Source organism: Myotis myotis, unplaced genomic scaffold (genome assembly GCF_014108235.1).
Source record: "Myotis myotis isolate mMyoMyo1 unplaced genomic scaffold, mMyoMyo1.p scaffold_m19_p_3, whole genome shotgun sequence".
NCBI classification, from domain to species: domain Eukaryota; kingdom Metazoa; phylum Chordata; class Mammalia; order Chiroptera; family Vespertilionidae; genus Myotis; species Myotis myotis.
The window spans coordinates 90,143,410-90,160,979 of record NW_023416335.1 but is presented as its reverse complement, the minus strand read 5'-3'; positions in this window follow the sequence as shown (position 1 = coordinate 90,160,979).

Genomic DNA, 17,570 nt, shown 5'->3' with positions numbered 1-17,570 from the left:
TTTCTTTTTTTATGTTTGTTTGTTGATTTGACAGAGAGAGGAAGGGAGTGAGAGAGAAACATTGACATGAGAGCAGAACATCCATAGGCTGCCTCAAATCCCCTTCCTCCCCCTCCCCCCACCACACACAGATCAAGACTTACATCAGGCCTGTGCCCTAACTGGGAATTGAACTCTAAACCAATTGAGTCACATGGGCCAGGGCAGTACATTGTTTTATTGTTTTTTGTTCTTTTTCTTTTCTTTTTTCTTTTTTTAGTATATTTTAATCTTCACCTGAAGATATGTTTTTTTAAGAGAGGAAGGAAGGGAGAGAAAGAAACATTGATCTGTTGCCTCCCAAATTCACCCCCGGCTCGGGGATCGAACTGGCAACTTAGATATGTGCCCTGACTGAAAATTCAACCCGAAACCTTTTGGTGTACAGAACGACACTTAAACCAACTGAGCTACCTTGCCAGTGCATTGTTTTGATGGTAAATTCCTTGAGGTTATAACAGGTTTGTTTTCTTTTATGTCAGAATTAAAACTATGTTGCTCTTAAATGACCAGCAACACATAGTGAAATATTTCTTTGGAGGAATTACACACACAAAAAGTATTTGATGGCCCTAGCTGGTTTGGCTCAGTGGGTAGAGCATTGGCCTGCGGATTGAAGATCCTGGGTTTGATTCCAGTCAAGGGCACATGCCCAGGTTGGGGCTCCATCCCCAGTGGCAGGCGTGCAGGAAGCAGCCAATCAATGAATCGCTCTCATCATTGATGTTTCTCTCTCTCTCTCTCTCTCTCTCTCTCTCTCTCTCTCTCTCTCTCTCTCCCCCTCTCCTTTCCTCTCTGAAATTATTTTTTATAAAAAAGAAAAGTTTTTTTTAAAGTAATTGATGGATACAAAGGCTGCTAAAACAGGAAAAATTCAAATATTATCATCTTAACCGTTTTGGAGAAAAATAAGATGAGGTATTAAAAAAAAAAGCTAAATAAATGTGCCACCACAGATATTGGGAGTATGAACTCTAGCCACCAAGCCTTGCGTGGAGATAATTTTGTCCCAAATGGACAGAAGACACTGGCTACGTCGTACTATTTGTCTATGACAAATAAAGGTGGTGCTTACTAATCCGTAACTGGGGAGAAGCATTAGGCAAGTCATGAACTAGATATTCAATATTTTATTTTATTTATTTTATTTTATTTTAGAGAGAGAAGAAAGGAGAGAATGAGAGAGACAGAGAGAGATAGACAGAGAATCACTGATTTGTTGTGCAACCCATTCATGCTTTCATTGGTTGACTTTTGTATGTGCCCTGACTGAAGTATCCAGCCCACAACCCTGGCCTATTGGGAGGATGCTCCACCCGACTGAGCCAGCTAGCCAGGCTCAGATATTCAATATTTTCTGTTCTGTTATGAAGAGCCAATGTTTCTCAGCCTCAACAAACTCTCTTCCTTCACTTCGTTAGGGAGAGTCTACTTGTGGGTCTCTACAGAAATTTTATTATTATTATTTTAAATCTTTATTTTTGAAAATATTACATGTGTCCCCTTTTTCCCCCAATTGACCCCTTCTGGCCTGCCCCTGAACCTCACCCCTCCATTCCAGGCCTTCACCACCCTATTGTCTGTGTTCATGGATTATGCATATATGCATACAAGTTCTTTGGTTAATCTTCGCCCCCCCTCCGCCCTAAACTCCCCCAATCCCTTCCCCCACCCCAAACTCCCCCAATCTCTTCCCCCCTGCCTTCCCTCTGAGTTAGAATAGTCTGTTCCATGCTTCTATGTCTTCTACAGGAATTTTAAAATATATTTTTAGATAATCTAAATGACCAACAATAGAGAATAGTTAAATTCATAATGGCTTACGTGTAAGGTAGAATCTTATGTAGTCATCTAATCTAATAAAAGACAAACATGCAAATTGACGATACCTTCATTATACCTTAAGCCACTCCCACCAGCCAATCATAGCAACTATATGCAAAATTAACCCAACCAAGATGGCAGCCAGCAGCCACGGAGCTGAAGTGAGCAGGAGGCTTGGTTGCTCCAGTGATGGAGGAAGCCAAGCTTCCCGGCCGGCTCTGAGCTCCACTGAAGGCAACAAAGTTTCAATTATAGAAAGTAAATAAATCCCAGAATAAAAAAAAAAAGAAAAAAAGGAGAGGCTGGGAGCTTTCATCACCGGGGGGCTTGGCCAGCCTGAAAACGGCCATCAGCCCCTCACCCAGACTGGCCAGGCACCCCAGTGGGGACCCCCCACTTTAAAGGGGGTGTGGCCAGCCTGAAAACAGCCATCAGCCCCTCACCCAGGCTGGCCAAACCTCCATGGGGTGAGGGTCCCCACTGGCGGGGGGGTTTGACCAGCTTGCAAACAGCCATCAGCCCCTCACCCAGGCTGGCCAGGCAACCCAGTGGGGATCCCCACCCTGAAGGGGGTGTGACCAGCCTGCAAACACCCATCAGCCCCTCACCCAGGCTGGCTAGGCACCCCAGTGGGACCCCCACCATGATCTGGGACACCCTTCAGGGCAAACCAGCCAGCCCCCACCCGTGCACCAGGCCTCTATCCTATATAATAAAAGAGTAATATGCAAACTGACCCTAACAGCAGAACCACTGGGAATGACTGGTCACTATGACACACACTGACCATCAGGGGGCAGACGCTCAATGCAGGAGCTGCCCCCTGGTGGTCAGTGCGCTCCCACAGTGGGAGCTCTGCTCAGCCACAAGCCAGGCTGATGGCTGCCAGTACAGCGGTGGTGGTGGGAGCCTCTCCCGCCTCCTCAGCAGCACTAAGGATGTCCGACTGCAGCTTAGGCCTGCTCCCCGCTGGCAAGTGGACATCTCCCGAGGGCTGCTAGGCTGCCAGAGTGATGTATGACTGCCAGCTTAGGCCCAATTCCCCAGGGAGCGGGCCTAAACCAGCAGGTGGTCATCCCCCAAGGGGTCCAAGACTGCAAGAGGGCACAGGCCAGGCTGAGGGACCCCCCTGAGTGCACAAATTTTTATGCACCAGGCCTCTAGTTTAAAATAAAATGGACAAAGCATTTGTAATGACTTAAAGGATTTTAAGGTATTAGCTAAAAGTGTTAGCAGTGCTGGTATTTGAGTGATGGATTTATAGGTGATTGTTATTGATCTAACAAAACCCACTCATTTTACAGATAAGAAAATAGAGACGCTGATAAGTGATTGCTTAAGGCTATACAGTTAATGGATCCTGGGGATCATAATCGGACCACCTGGTATTCAGAAAACCTTCTGCCTTCTATTGCATTGCTTTTTACATTACCTTTTCTAACTGGAGTTTTTCAGATTATTTGATAAAACTCAACCTATTTTAAATACTAGGTCTTTATCTTTGAGACAATAAAATAACTCAAACCCCAAACTGTGTACATATTACAATTAAATATTTTCTAGCATTAGGGACTCATAGAATTGCTATAAAATTAATGGATGGCACATGAAATCCCAAATTCTTTGAATGTCACAAATCTGAAATTTCCATCCATGCTTGAAATATCACAATTTTCTTTCTGTTTCATGTCATATTAAAGCTTTTAACATGCTTCCAATAAAGGAGGACATATGTATTAAATTTAAAAATGCTGCCATGTAGAACACAGATGGTAGTACATTTTTGGCAGAAGGGAAGTGTTTAGCAAGGCATCTTATTTACTTGGAAAACTAACATGTACGAATGTTCAAGTTAAGCAGTAAGAGTTAATTGCTGTTTTACAATAATCAGGTTTTTTTTTCAAATCAAATCACCCTATTTCCATAATACTAAAGTAGGGAAAGGGAGTCCAATGCGTTATACACCACTAAGAGTCCAGTAATGAAAGAATGAAGGAAGAAGAAACTGTTAGCGTTTTATAGTAACTAACCATGTTGCTTGTCATTTGCTAATAAAAATCAATAACAGGAGGTAATGACTGTGTTATGAGAGTACATGTGTTTTTAATATGATAGGTACAGTCACTGTGTCATTATGGCATAAAAACAGGAGGTAAGAGTTTATCAAATTTCAGGTTTGGCTGACTCACAGGTCCCTTCCATATGCAAAGTCCACTGTGTCAGAGAGTATAAACATAGATGAATAGAGAGTATTTTTACATGATATCAGGCTTCTATTTTGTGGTAAATACAGCTTTTAAAGCACACTGAAATATTCTATATTCTAAGGTTTAACATTGAAAATGGAATTTCTAATTTCTGATCACTGACATCGTGCTGGTGGAAAAATTGAATTTTCCCATGTCTTTAATTAACTTTGTGTTTGAATAACAAACTGAAAACAGAACATCTGACAACTACCTTGCATGCCTGCACTGGATTCCAACCTGGAGAAACTTTCCACAATCCAAGACTAGGCTTGGTGAGATTCCTTCCGCCTGTTTTCCATATTCATATGTCATCTGAAACAAGATGATATATAAATTGACAAGTATAAGTATATATATCTCTTGTTTCAAAATTTTTTCAGTTCAAAATCATAAATGTTTACCCAGAATAAGAATATACACATGAAAGTTCTTTATGGCCCACTGTTAATAAAAATGACCGGTTTTTTTCAACAGTAACTATAGACTAAGGACTTTATAGTTATAATCTAAATCAGTCCTCAAAACTACACAAAAATGTAGGAGTCATTAGAATTCACATTTTACAGAAATTGAAAACTGAGGCACAAAGAGCTAAGAAACTCATCTTAGAAGCTTACCTAAGTATAATCATTATGAAGCTACCATTATCAAAATCCAGAGCTCATCTAATTAATATTATACTTTCTGCCTCCACTAAATGTTGGAATTTTTCTAGAGGACTAGAAATTAACCAGATATAATTTGATGATTCGTTTTTTTGTTTTTTTTCCAGAAAATTGATATTTGGGCTTTTGGGGGAGGTAGGATTAGTATCAGCGATCAGCTCTGCCTGAAACCAGTTCAGTTTATGTTAATGAAAGAAGTCTAGAGGTAGGACACAAATAACAATAATAATGCTGATGTTCACATTTGTATAACAATGATGTGGGAGATTTCAAGCCATTAGCCATTATTTGAACTGGCAGCCTCAGATCTTAAACATAAGAGCAACCTCCCTTCAGAATAGTTGGTTTCTGTGGAACTCTTTCCAAAACTTTCTTTATCTAGAATAAAGGCACATCTAATCAAGTCCAACAGCTTTATTGAGCTCTATCCCCATCAAAGAAAGTGATTAGCATTAGATTTTTATCTAAAAATGCCTTTCCTCATCTGAGTTTCAGAGGCTTGGAATTAGATTAGAACAAATTAATAGATTTACAATTCACAGGGGTGTTGTTATTGCAGTACTTAAAAAACCCAGCTCTGTTGCTAAACTTACTGGGGACTGGTTGAAGTTATAAGGTTTACTTTCATGAGACAATATACAAAATTAAAAGCAAAACAAAATATTGTGCTCCTCTCCATTTTGAAATGTACCTCAAAGTGAATTGGAAGGTCCCCCTCCACCACCACGTGAGCAGAAAGTATCAGAAATATTTTTAAAGCACCTTTAGGAAAACATTATGGGAATGCACCCCGTTTTCCTAAACAGCACAAATAAAACTGCCTTTAGCTAAGAGTTTAGGCTGTGTTATATCTTCAGCTTCACATCCCAGAGAAGAATAAGCAGTCTCTTTACAAACCACAGACTGGGGACCGGTATTAGTCAGAAGAGCTTATCTGTGGCTACCTTCCTTTCAACCAGAAGCAGTTTAAATTGCCAATGAATCACTAAAGGAAAATCTTCCTTGGTGTTTTCCCATTTCCAGGAGGCATTCTAGTTTTAATGACCTATTGAACATCATCCGATACACCCAGTCGATATGAAAGTCAGCAGATGTTGACAATTAATGCCAACTTTTATAGGACAACCGAGTAAAAACAGTTAATCACCCAAATATATTCTCTTCTTTAATAGCTATATATTTCATAGTTGATTTGACTGTTCACTTTTCATTGTAGGCACAGTCATATTAGAAACCTGAGAAGACCTGGGGAAAGAGTGGGGAAAAAAGAGTAGAATGCCTCCACCTGGATATGAAAAGACATTAATTTTGTCCTTCAGTTGTCTCCACCCAAGACTTGTGTGAATAGAAAATGGTAGACACACAGTCTCTTACAGATCATAGTAGCTGTTTTAAGTATGACATGCCCTGGCCAGTGTGGCTCAGTTGGTTGGGTAATGTCCTGTGCACCAAAAGGTTGTCAGTTCAATTTCTGGTCAGGGCACCTGCCTGGCTTGGGGACTCGGTGCAGGAGGCAGCCAAATGACGTATTTTCACATCAGTGCTTCTCTCTATCTCCCTCTCCCTTCCACTCTCTAAAAGTCAATTTTAAAATCATATATATATATATATATATATGCCATATTTTTCTGTGTATAAGACACTATTTTTTTCTAAAAATCATTGGACTGAAACTGGAGGTCTTATACACAGAAGTCAGGCAAGGAAGGAGCCTTGTGGGTACATAGCTGCCCATTCCTTGTCAAAGAGGCTTCCTCCAATCACGAGCCTTATTGTTACTGACATCAGCTGATGCCATACTTAGAGGTGGAGGTGGAGAGTGTGCAGATGCAACAGAGACAAGAGTGTTCTGAGCCCATAAAGGTGTCAAAAAATAAAAAGATAAATACCGGTAAATGATTGTCTTTCTCTGCAAAATTCAAACTGAATGTAATCAGCTATGCAAAAGAGCATGGAAATAGAGCTGCAGAGAGACAATTTGGACCTCCTCCCACTGAGTGTATGATTAGACAGTGGAGAAAACAGGAAGAACAACTCCTTAAGATGCCAAAAAAGAAGAAGGCCTTAAGAGGAAAACCAGCAAAATGTTTAAAATATTGATTTCTTAATTTTGGGTTGGAAAAGTGGGGGGCATCTTATACATGGGGGTGTCTTATACATGGAAAAATATATAATAAAAGCCTAATATGCTAATTGTCCGGTTGGCCGGTCAACCGGTCAACCAATCAAAGTGTAATATGCTGATATGCTAAGGCTGCTCAACCGCTCACTATGACATACACTGACCATCAGGGGGCAGACGCTCTGACTGGTAGGTTAGCTTGCTGCTGGGGTCCGGCTGATCAGAACTGAGTGAGACAGGCCAGGCACCCCCTGGAGCCCTCCCACAGTCCTTCTCTGGCTAGCCAACCTCTGCGTCCCTCCCCAGCCTAGATCGTGCACTGGTGGGGTCCCTCGGCCTGGCCTGCACCCTCTCCAAATCCGGGGCCCCTCAGGGGATGGCAGAGAGCCAGTTTTGGCCTGATTCCACAGGCCAGGCCGAGGGACCCCACTGGTGCACGAATTCGTGCACTGGGTCTAATATATATATATATATATATATATATATATATATATATATATATATATATAAAAGCCTAAGTGACCAAACAACCAAATGACCGGTTGTTATGATGCGCATTGACTACCAGGAGGCAGACGCTCAACTCAGGAGCTGCCTCCTGGTGGTCAGTGCACTTCCACAACCAACCTCCTGCAGCCGGCCAACCTCCCATGGTTCCTCCCCCCAGCTGCCCGATCCTGATCAGCCTGGATCATTGGCCAGGCTGAGGGACCCCACCCACATGAATTTGTGCACTGGGCCTCTAGTATATACATAAAGTTTAAAAAAAAACAAGTACGACATGATGTGGGTCCTACCTTCAAAATATGATAAACTGAAATCACCAATATATCTTACAAGAAAAGTAGAAAATCAACAAATCATGATCAACTAGAAATTCTTTTATTTCCTAAGTAGTGTTCAATTTATTCTGCATTTTGAATTTTATCTTGGTATGACTTGCCACCTCCATACCTCAAAGAAGTATTGTAAGAATTAAAATAATGTCTTAAAATGCTTGGAAACAGGGATGAAATATTTGTTCTTTGACACTGGTAAAACCTCCTGGGTAGGTTTTTGTTATTATATGAATTACATTAACTTAGGCAAATACCTGATTTCTAAGTCACTGATATTTTTTTCAAAATCCTACTCAGTCTCCTTCCTATTTGAGTATTACACACATTAGTTACCAAAATCCAACTGATTCTTTGTGAATTCAGAGATAATGCTTTTAATATGCATGGAATGTCATAGCAAGAATTTAGGAAAAGTCTCAAATCTCAGGAATTTTTACTACCTGTCCATACCCTACAGCTGAGTTTTAAAAGAAAAGTACATAGAAATGACTTGAGAATTCTGAACCTTTGATCCACCTTTTTATATGGTCTAATGTATCAAAACTTTGTATAAAGGCTTTAAAAATGCTCTTATATTGTTCTTGATAGTCTCAGAAGGGAATTAAAAAGCAGTTAAAAATAAAGTTAGCTGACTCATTTGGGGAGTTTAGCTGATGATGTTACTGGCAGCTTCAACTTAACAGATAATGTTATCACAGAAAACAGCACAACTTTAACAATAGAGCAAATTTTTTGAAAATAATTGCAAAAGAGAATTGATACAATGTATTCTTTGGTTTTCTGTAGTTCTTCTTTTGCGTGAAATTCTTGAAAACTAAACCCACTCAGACACCCCAACTTGTTTTATGAGTTAGATGTTGCCTCTATGAAACATAAAGACTGGAGACAAGTGACTTTCTCATGAAGAGGAAACAAAAAACTCTACAGAAAAAATTTTTTAAAGCAAAGCAAAACATACAGGATAATAGTAACAACAATAAGTATTCCACTTAAAGGGAAATGGAATATAATGACTTTTAAGTCCTGGATCTTTTTTTCTAGATTTGATTTTAGCCTGGCCAGTGTGGCTCAATGGTTAAGCATCGCCCTATGAACCAGGAGGTCCTAGTTCAATTCCTATTCAGGGCACATGCCTGGATTGTGGGCTCAATCCCCAGTGTGGGGTGTTCAGGAGGCAACTGATTTATGATTTTCTCTCATCATTGATGTTTCTATCTCTCTCTCTCTCCTCTCCCTTCCTCTCTGACATCAGTAAAAATATATTTAAAAATAAATTAAAAACTACTTATTTAGGAAAGAAGCAGAAGCTCAATTTTAATGTTCACTAATAAAATTAAAAAGAATTCATGCCTGTTCATGTAGATAAATTATTTCTAACATGAAACCACTGGCATTAATAGATTCTACAGTTATTCCTTGATTAGTTATTCTTGGCAATTGTACTGTAAAACCATGTGTCAATTTGTGTTTGTGTGCGTGCACATGTGTGTGCTCACATGTGAATGGCTTCATGTTTCTATGTATACATACCAGGATTCTATTAAATGATCACAAGTTCATCTTATTTTCACAGCCAAATTAAAATGTATGATAAATTTAGTCACTAATCAACAAAAATTGATGAGAATCATGGACATTTTAAAAACTAGAAATCAGGAGGACCTGAAATTTAAAGACAAAAAATTTTCCTAAAATTACAGTCAAGGTAAGAATTTGTAAAATATATACATATATATAAAATAATTTGTAATATAAATGTTACTAAAAAACATTTAAATGTGTGAAAGTTGTTTTGTTTTGTTTTTAAATATATTCCATTGATTTTTTACAGAGAGGAAGGGAGAGGGATAGAGAACTAGAAACATCCATGAGAGAGAAACATCCATCAGCTGCCTCCTGCACACTCCCCAGTGGGGATGTGCCTACAACCAAGGCACACGCCCCCACCGGAACTGAATCTGGGACCCTTGAGTCCGCAGGCCGACACTCTATCCACTGAGCCAAACCGGTTAGGGCTATAAGTTTTTTATTAGCAAAGACCTTCTTAGCTACCTTTGCTGATAAATTCTTTTTCATTATGCTCAGGAAAATTGTAATGGGAAAAAATATTTTTAGCCCTGGCTGGGTGGCTCAGTTGGTTGGAGCGCTATCCCAATACTCCTAAGTTTCGGGTTTGATCCCCAGTCAGGCCACATACAAGAATTAACCAATGAATGCATAAATAAGTGATACAACAAGTCAGTGTTTCTCTCTTTGTCTAATCAATGCATTTTTTAAAAAGAAAGAAAAAATATTTTTAATGGGTCATCATGGAGAAATTAAAATTTCCCCATGATGACCCATTAAAAATATGATCAAATGGATAAAATACTTTGTTCCCCAGAGAGATTCACAAGTGTTTCTTGAGTTGGTTCCATGTGGGGGGAAACCAGCGTTCCTGGAATACCTCATCTCAGCCCACATTCACTTCCTTCTACTGCCCCTTTAACACTTTCCCTCTTCTCTTAGCCAACTGAGAACAACAGCAGGAGAGAGAAACTAGAGGAAAATTTTAAATCATAATATTCTACTCAATTTAAAATCCTGAGTGTACTTTGGTACCCATGGTCATATGATGACACTCCCTCTAGTATCCACCATCTGCTTCCAAGCTCTCAGCTTCTCCCTTTAAAAGCTACTTCTTGCATTCTTTCATTGATGTTAGTGCAAAAAATATTTTTTATTGATTTCAGAGAGGAAGGAAGAGGGAGAGAGAGATAGAAACAATGATGAGAGAAAATCATCAATCAGTTGCCTCCTGCACACCCAAGAATGGGGATTGAGCCCACAATCTGGGCATGTGCCCTTGACTGGAATCAAACCCAGGGCCCTTCAGTTTGCAGGCCAACACTCTATCCACTGAGCCAAACCAGCTAGGACTAGATTTGTTTTCTTTTTTTTTTAATATATTTTATTGATTTTTTACAGATAGGAAGGGAGAGAGATAGAGAGTTAGAAACATCGATGAGAGAGAAACATCGATCAGCTGCCTCCTGCACATCCCCCAGTGGGGATGTGCCTGCAACCCAGGTACATGCCCTTGACCGGAATCGAACCTGGGACCCTTGAGTCCGCAGGCCGACGCTCCATCCACTGAGCCAAACCGGTTTCGGCTAGATTTATTTTCTAATTGAGGAACCTCACTTCTATGGACTGAATTGAGTTCCCTCCCCCCACCAAATTCATATATTGAAATGCCAGAACCTCAGAATGTGACTGTATTTGGAAATAAGGTCTTTAAAAAGGGGAATAAGTTAAAATGAAGCAGTTATGTTAGGGTGAGCCCCAATTCTTTTGTAAGAAAAGGAAATATGAAAGATACCAGGGGCGAGTGCACACACAGAAGAAACATGGTGTGAGGACATAGCAAGAAGGTGGCCATCTGCCAGCCAAGAATAGAGGCCTCAGGAGGGAAAAACCCTCTTGACACCTTGATCTTGGACTTCTAGCCTCCACAACTGTGAGAAAATTAATTTTTGTTTTTTAAGCCATCTAATCTGTGGTATTTTGGTATGGCAGCCCTGGCAAACTAATCCACTGACTAAAGGATCAGTTATGTTTTTCAAAGGTTAGGTTAGATTTTTAACATTCCGTTGAGAAACTAAAGGGGCCCTAACCCAGAAAAGCAGTTAAGCAAATAAAGCACTACTCTAAGAGCCAAAGTCTCAACCAAATCTATCTGCTCATGCATGGTTTATGAACAAGCAGCAAGGTCACCATTAGAGTAAAATATATATCTAGTACTTACTATACTATGTGTTGGCTGTAGGTCTAAGCACTGTTACTATATAAACTCATTTCACCTTCACAAAAACCGATGGGGGAGGTGGTCTCCTACAAAAGAGGAAATGTGGACACAGGGAGGTGAGGTTGAATCACTTAGCCAGCAAGTGTGGGAGCTGGGATATCAACTCAGGGAGTCTGGTCCAGAGTCTTTGATCTTAATCAGAAACCATGTGGCTTCTTTAGTTCGTAGATAATGATACATGTTTCTTCTCTTTCATCAACCCCAACACACACCAGTACACAATGGTAAGAAGGGCATTTTATTTCTCCAAGCAGTTTCCTTATCTGGACAATCCTATCTAATAAAGAGTGAATATGCAAATTGACCGTCATGCCATCACAAAAGATGGCAGCGCCCGTAGCAGAGGCCGAGTTCCTGTAATGAGCCTTAACGAGCAATCAGTAGGGACCTGAGGCTGCATGGCGCTGGGCTGGGGCAGGGGACCTGAGGCTGCGCCCCCTTCTGTCAGAGTCTGGGGCTTGACAAGGGTGGGGCTGGCCAGGTCTGGATCTCGCCCAATGGGTGTGGGGCCGGCTGGGTCTGGGTCTCGCGCGATTTTGAGGTGCTGCGGGTGGGCAGGGACTTGACTCTGGGTCTCGTGACATGCCCCAGACTCTGACAGTAGGAAGATTTTCATATACATTTTACTAATTTTCTTTAATCTCTGATACTTCTATTATAGAGAATATTTAATAGCAATATTAAAATATTTCCTCTAATTAATCCCCTTTTAATGTGCATGAATTTCATGCACCAGGCCACTAATGAGAGAATTATAATGTTTTTCTGCAGTTTGTGGGACAACTGAGATAACTATATAATAGTGCTTGCAGGTGGGATTAGCCCCAGGGATTGTAGGCATAAGTTCAGGGTCTGAGATTTCTTTTTAAGATAGTCAGAGGTGCTCTATATTGAGTGGGAATCAACCATGGCCTTAGTTATATCCCCTTCCAGTTGGTCTTACATCTGTAGTACATGAAGGCTCAACCATGCCCACCCACACAAGTCTATCACCCATTGCCCTCAGTGAAATGTCCTGTGGATCAGTACGAGTGGGAGGGAAAAAGTGTCCTCCTTCGAACTTTCTTATCCTCTGGAGCTCTTCTCTCCCACCTTCCCTAGGCTTCTGGAGAGCCATTAGGAAAAGCAGAGTCTAATGCTAAGTCATTCCCCTGCAGGAGCCTGAAGAACCCATGCAAAGCTACTCCACCCCACACCCAGCAACGAAAAATGCATTCAAGCCCCTCACCTACTATGGCCCACAAAGGATGCTAATGCCAAACCAGCTTTGCCTGGAGCTGGCCTCAGATGTGCCAGTGCTGGATCCAGTCCACTCAGATTGTGGACACAGGCTCTCCCACAACCTCTACGGCTTCCTTTCAGGCCTCCCACAACTCAGGTCTTTTTGAATCCCAATGGATAATGTGAGTTACCAGTCAGCCACCCCCATCTTTAAGACTTGGTCTCAGCAATGTTGTCCATGCCTTTGCTATACACCTGTTTGGGTTGATGACAATTAATTCCCTTCCTAGTCTTCCCCTGCCCCTTAATTTTATTGAAAAATAATTGGCATACATCACTGCACAAGTTTCAAGCATACAATATGATGGTTTAATTTATATATATTGTAAAAGGATTACCATAACAGGTTCAGCTAACTCATCTTTTTACACAGATATAATAAAAAAAAAAAAGAAGGAAGAAAGAACCCCTTCCTATTCTTGATATTAGCACAGGCCTCTGAATGGGAGGAGAAACACTCTTTTGAGAACCAGCTTTTGAAATTGGCATTCCCCACATACACTTGCATTCCTTTCAGCTCATATTACTACAGCTGCTTCCATGCCTGGATCTAAATCCAGCTCATCTCACCTCTGGCGCAGCTGAATTACTTTGCAGAGAGAGCTTTCAACATCTTGGCAGGAACAGAGCACCAAGCCAATAGACACTAGCTGGGCTGGGTCTTACATATTCAGAGCCATAGGAATTTTCCCCTGTGCCTATGGTTTCTTTATACACTACTAAAATTTGTGAAACCAATGGCAGAATGTCATCGGCCAGGCTAAATTTAGTGCACATCCTCTGGGTGTGCAGCATGACCAAAGGGAAATGCAAGGGCTTGCTTTTCCCTCTCATTCTCATGGAAATAAAGAATCCAAGAAATAGAGCACTCACTTTTCAAGGACCAGTTGTTCATTTTCCTCATGGTGATGGTTGTAGAGAACAGGACCCCAAGATGTCCAGCCCGCCAATATAAATCTGGCACTGACAGCCGAGAATGTCATCTGGCCATTCCTCACCATATATTCTTGCCACACTTCAAGCGTCCATACCCAAACTATCATCATTCTGAAAGCTACTACATTCTAGGATTTTTTAAAACTTTTTTTCCCCCATCACCATTTATTCCCTCCATGCCCTCCACTCCCACCACTGCCCCCTACAATCATCACACTGTTGTCCATATCCATGAGTTCTCTCTTTTTACATTCTAGGGTTTTAAAGTTACATATTCTAGACCACAGTGTATAATCAAGTACGTGCAATTGAGTTTTGCCATTTATTTTAGTTTGGGGGATTCCCATTCATAATTGTCCACAGTGATTATGGGGTATCAGAGAGCTAGCATGAAGTTTTGTGTCCATGAGACATTCACTAATACTAAACATCTTAAACATAGATGTCACTCTGTTTTTCACACAGAAAATGTTTCTCTCTCTGCAAACTTAGTCATGGTAATTTGTTAGCTTTTATCTTCTAATTGAACTGTTTCTCTCCCTTGCCAGTGTCTTTCATCATTTTCCGATATGCTAAGGGGCAAGAGAAAAGTTGCCAAAAAGTCCCTTTCAAAATACTTTAATAATTTTTTTTAATATTTAAAAGCAATGTTTTAGTGCCCCCTACTGGTATATGACATTAGTGGTCTATTTGCAAAAGAGGTTCACTTATAGAAAATAAACTCAAAAATGTAAAAAAAAGAATTTGATAAGCCTTTTAAAACTTGTTTAATTTTTATAATATATTAGAAGTAATATAAATATGCCACCATTTTCATTATTGTTCATTATACATTTACACTTAAACATTAAATAGCTTGACATCTCAACATCTTTTATTCTATCTAATATTTACTTTTGGTGGGGGAAAAAACTTGCCGGTTGCATTTTGGAAAAGTGCATCATTTTTACTTAATAAATAAATATATGTAAGAGAGAATTTTCCTTAGATCTTTATAGCCTCTCTGAAATGTCTTTTTTATTCGTTTAAAAATAGAATCTTTGTTTTACTTGAGAAAAAAGGAGGAAGCAGGCTTTGGGAATAGGTGGATATTTTTTTAAAAATTTTTTATTGATTTCAGAGAGGAAGGGAGAGGGAGAGAAATAGAAACGTTATTGATGAGAGAACATCATGGATTGGCCACCCCCTGCACGCCCCCTAGTGGGGATCGAGCCTGCGACCCAGGCATGTTCCATTGACCCGGACCCTTTAGTCTGCAGGCCGACGCTCTATCCACTGAGCCAAACCGGCCCAGGCGGGAATGAGTGGATCTTTAAAGAAAATTTATGCCTTGGATTTTCATAAACAATAATAATTACAGAAATGGATTGATGAATACCATAATGATAAAACCCAAAATTTCTATAAGGACAATAGACAAATACTCCATGCCCCATGATAGACTAGTGGAGGAAAGGAATGCTAGCATGGACAGGAACTGAGGCAAAGTGGTTAGATGGGGGTATAAGGTGAAACTAGAATGATTAATTAAATGTGGAAGTAAATGTTTTTGTCCCCAAAAAAGAATGCCCTGCTTTAGATAGTAAAATAATTTTGCAACATCAATTTACACACAGAAACCATTTTTTCACTATTGTATTTAGGTAGAATGTACGCAACCAGGGCAAAGGGGACCCCACGTGGCCTAGAGCTCTCTGTCCACTCTTAAGCAGAACTAAGGGGAGAAAATATAATTGAGCATCCAAGCAGCACTGTACAGCCAACTGGCACCTGATGGTTCCTGAGCCCTTGTGGGGAAGGCAGACTGAGCTCACTGACTCAGGGGTTTCCACTTCAGCCAGTGATGGGTGGACCTTTTCCTGTAAAGCCAGAGGGAAACTAGAGATAGATTCATGTAAAAAATGGGCCAAGTGAAATCATTTCACTTACAATTTTGTACCAGATTTGAAAGGTTAGCCTTGACAGTGAAAAATACTCTCAAAGTACTCACAACAAAGCTTCCCAGGAAATTTAAATAGCCTGAAATACTCCTCAGTTCTCAAGGATTTTCTAAGCAGTTTTCAATCTTGATCTTCAACTCATGCTTTTTTTCCTTATTTTAATTTTAAGATTCATTAGAGGACAAGCATTTAGAGTATATTTGTCAGATAACTTTTATTTCTGTCATTTGTTTCCACGGCTTGCTTTTAAAATCTAAGTGAGAAGTGAACATTTCATCAAGGCATATACTAGTACTTAAAATGTGCAAAACAGCCCTAACCGGTTTGGCTCAGTGGATAGAGCGTCAGCCTGCGGACTCAGGGGTCCCAGATTCGATTCCGGTCAAGGGCATGTGCCTGGGTTGTGGGCACATCCCCAGTGGGGGGCGTGCAAGAGGCAGCTGATCGATGTTTCTCTCTCATCGATGTTTCTAACTCTCTATCCCTCTCCCCTCCTCTCTGTGAAAAATCAATAAAAATATATTTTTTAAAAAATGTGCAAAACATAGGAATGTAATTGTGTTCTGCCAAAATCTTAATTCTAGGTATTTTAGCTTCACTTTTAATAACTGCCATTATTAGTCATATTGGGAAAAGACTGCTGATAGTCCTTCTAAAACCAAAGCTACCCAGTATAATTTCATAGGAACTAGAAAACTTGAGGATTCATGCTTGTTTCCAGCATTTATACCTCATAAGGTCAAAAGCACATTATAAATTAGACTCAACTTTATGTCTCAGTTTATACTCTGAAGGAAAGGGAGGGACGGGACATTTTTTTTTTTTTAAGTAATTAAACCTATTAAAGTGTAAAACATTCTTATAAAGGAGGAGCTCACATGCATCTGTATTCCAGTTTGACTAAAATACCTACCTCAAAGAAAGAATAAAAATAGACTGCCATGCTTGGCTGGCGTGGCTCAGTGGTTGAGCGTCGACCTATGAAGCAGGAGGTCACGGTTCTATTCCTGTCAGGGCACATGCCTGGGTTGCGGGCTCAGTCCCCAGTGCAGGACATGCAGGAGGCAGCCGATCAGTGATTCTCTCTCATCATTGATGTTTCTATCTTTCTCTCCCTCTCCCTTCCTCTCTGAAATCAATAAAAATATATTTTTTAAAAATAGAAACTCATTGAAGCTTGATTACACAATGTTGAAGACTACAATAGAAATGCATGAGGTAACATTTAGTTCATGCTTATTATGTGCCAGTCACTTGTCTAAGAACTTTATTCATATCACACGATACATTAGAAAAAGTCTACAGGGTAACAGTAAATTTACGATCATATCAGATGAGGAACGTAAGACACAGAGATGGTAACTAATTTATGTACAGTGACACTGCTTGTCTTGGAGCCAGGCTTTCCATGTTGGTGACCTAAGTGTTGTGTGCTGCACTGACGCTGTGCCACACTGCCCTGTGGGAGCAATGGGGGGGCCAAGGCCAACTCTACAGGGAGCAGCCAACTGTTAAGTTGTGTCTTTAGGGGAATGGTAAGAAATTTCCCAATTAAAGAAGGAGGTGGTTTCCCGAGAAAGGGGAACAAAATATGGAAATGTACGAAGGTGTGAAGTTTGCCATTTAACCAATGCAGGGTTATGGAAAACTTTTATTTGGGAAGGGGGGACTTTTTTTTTTTTTTTTTTAAAAGATTATCAACACTTAAAAAATGATAACTCTGGAGAAATTGTGCGATCTATTTTTGGCTTATTTATTTATTTATTTAATTAATTTTATTTTATTTCAAAGAGAGGAAGAGACACGTTGATGTGAGAGTGAAACACTG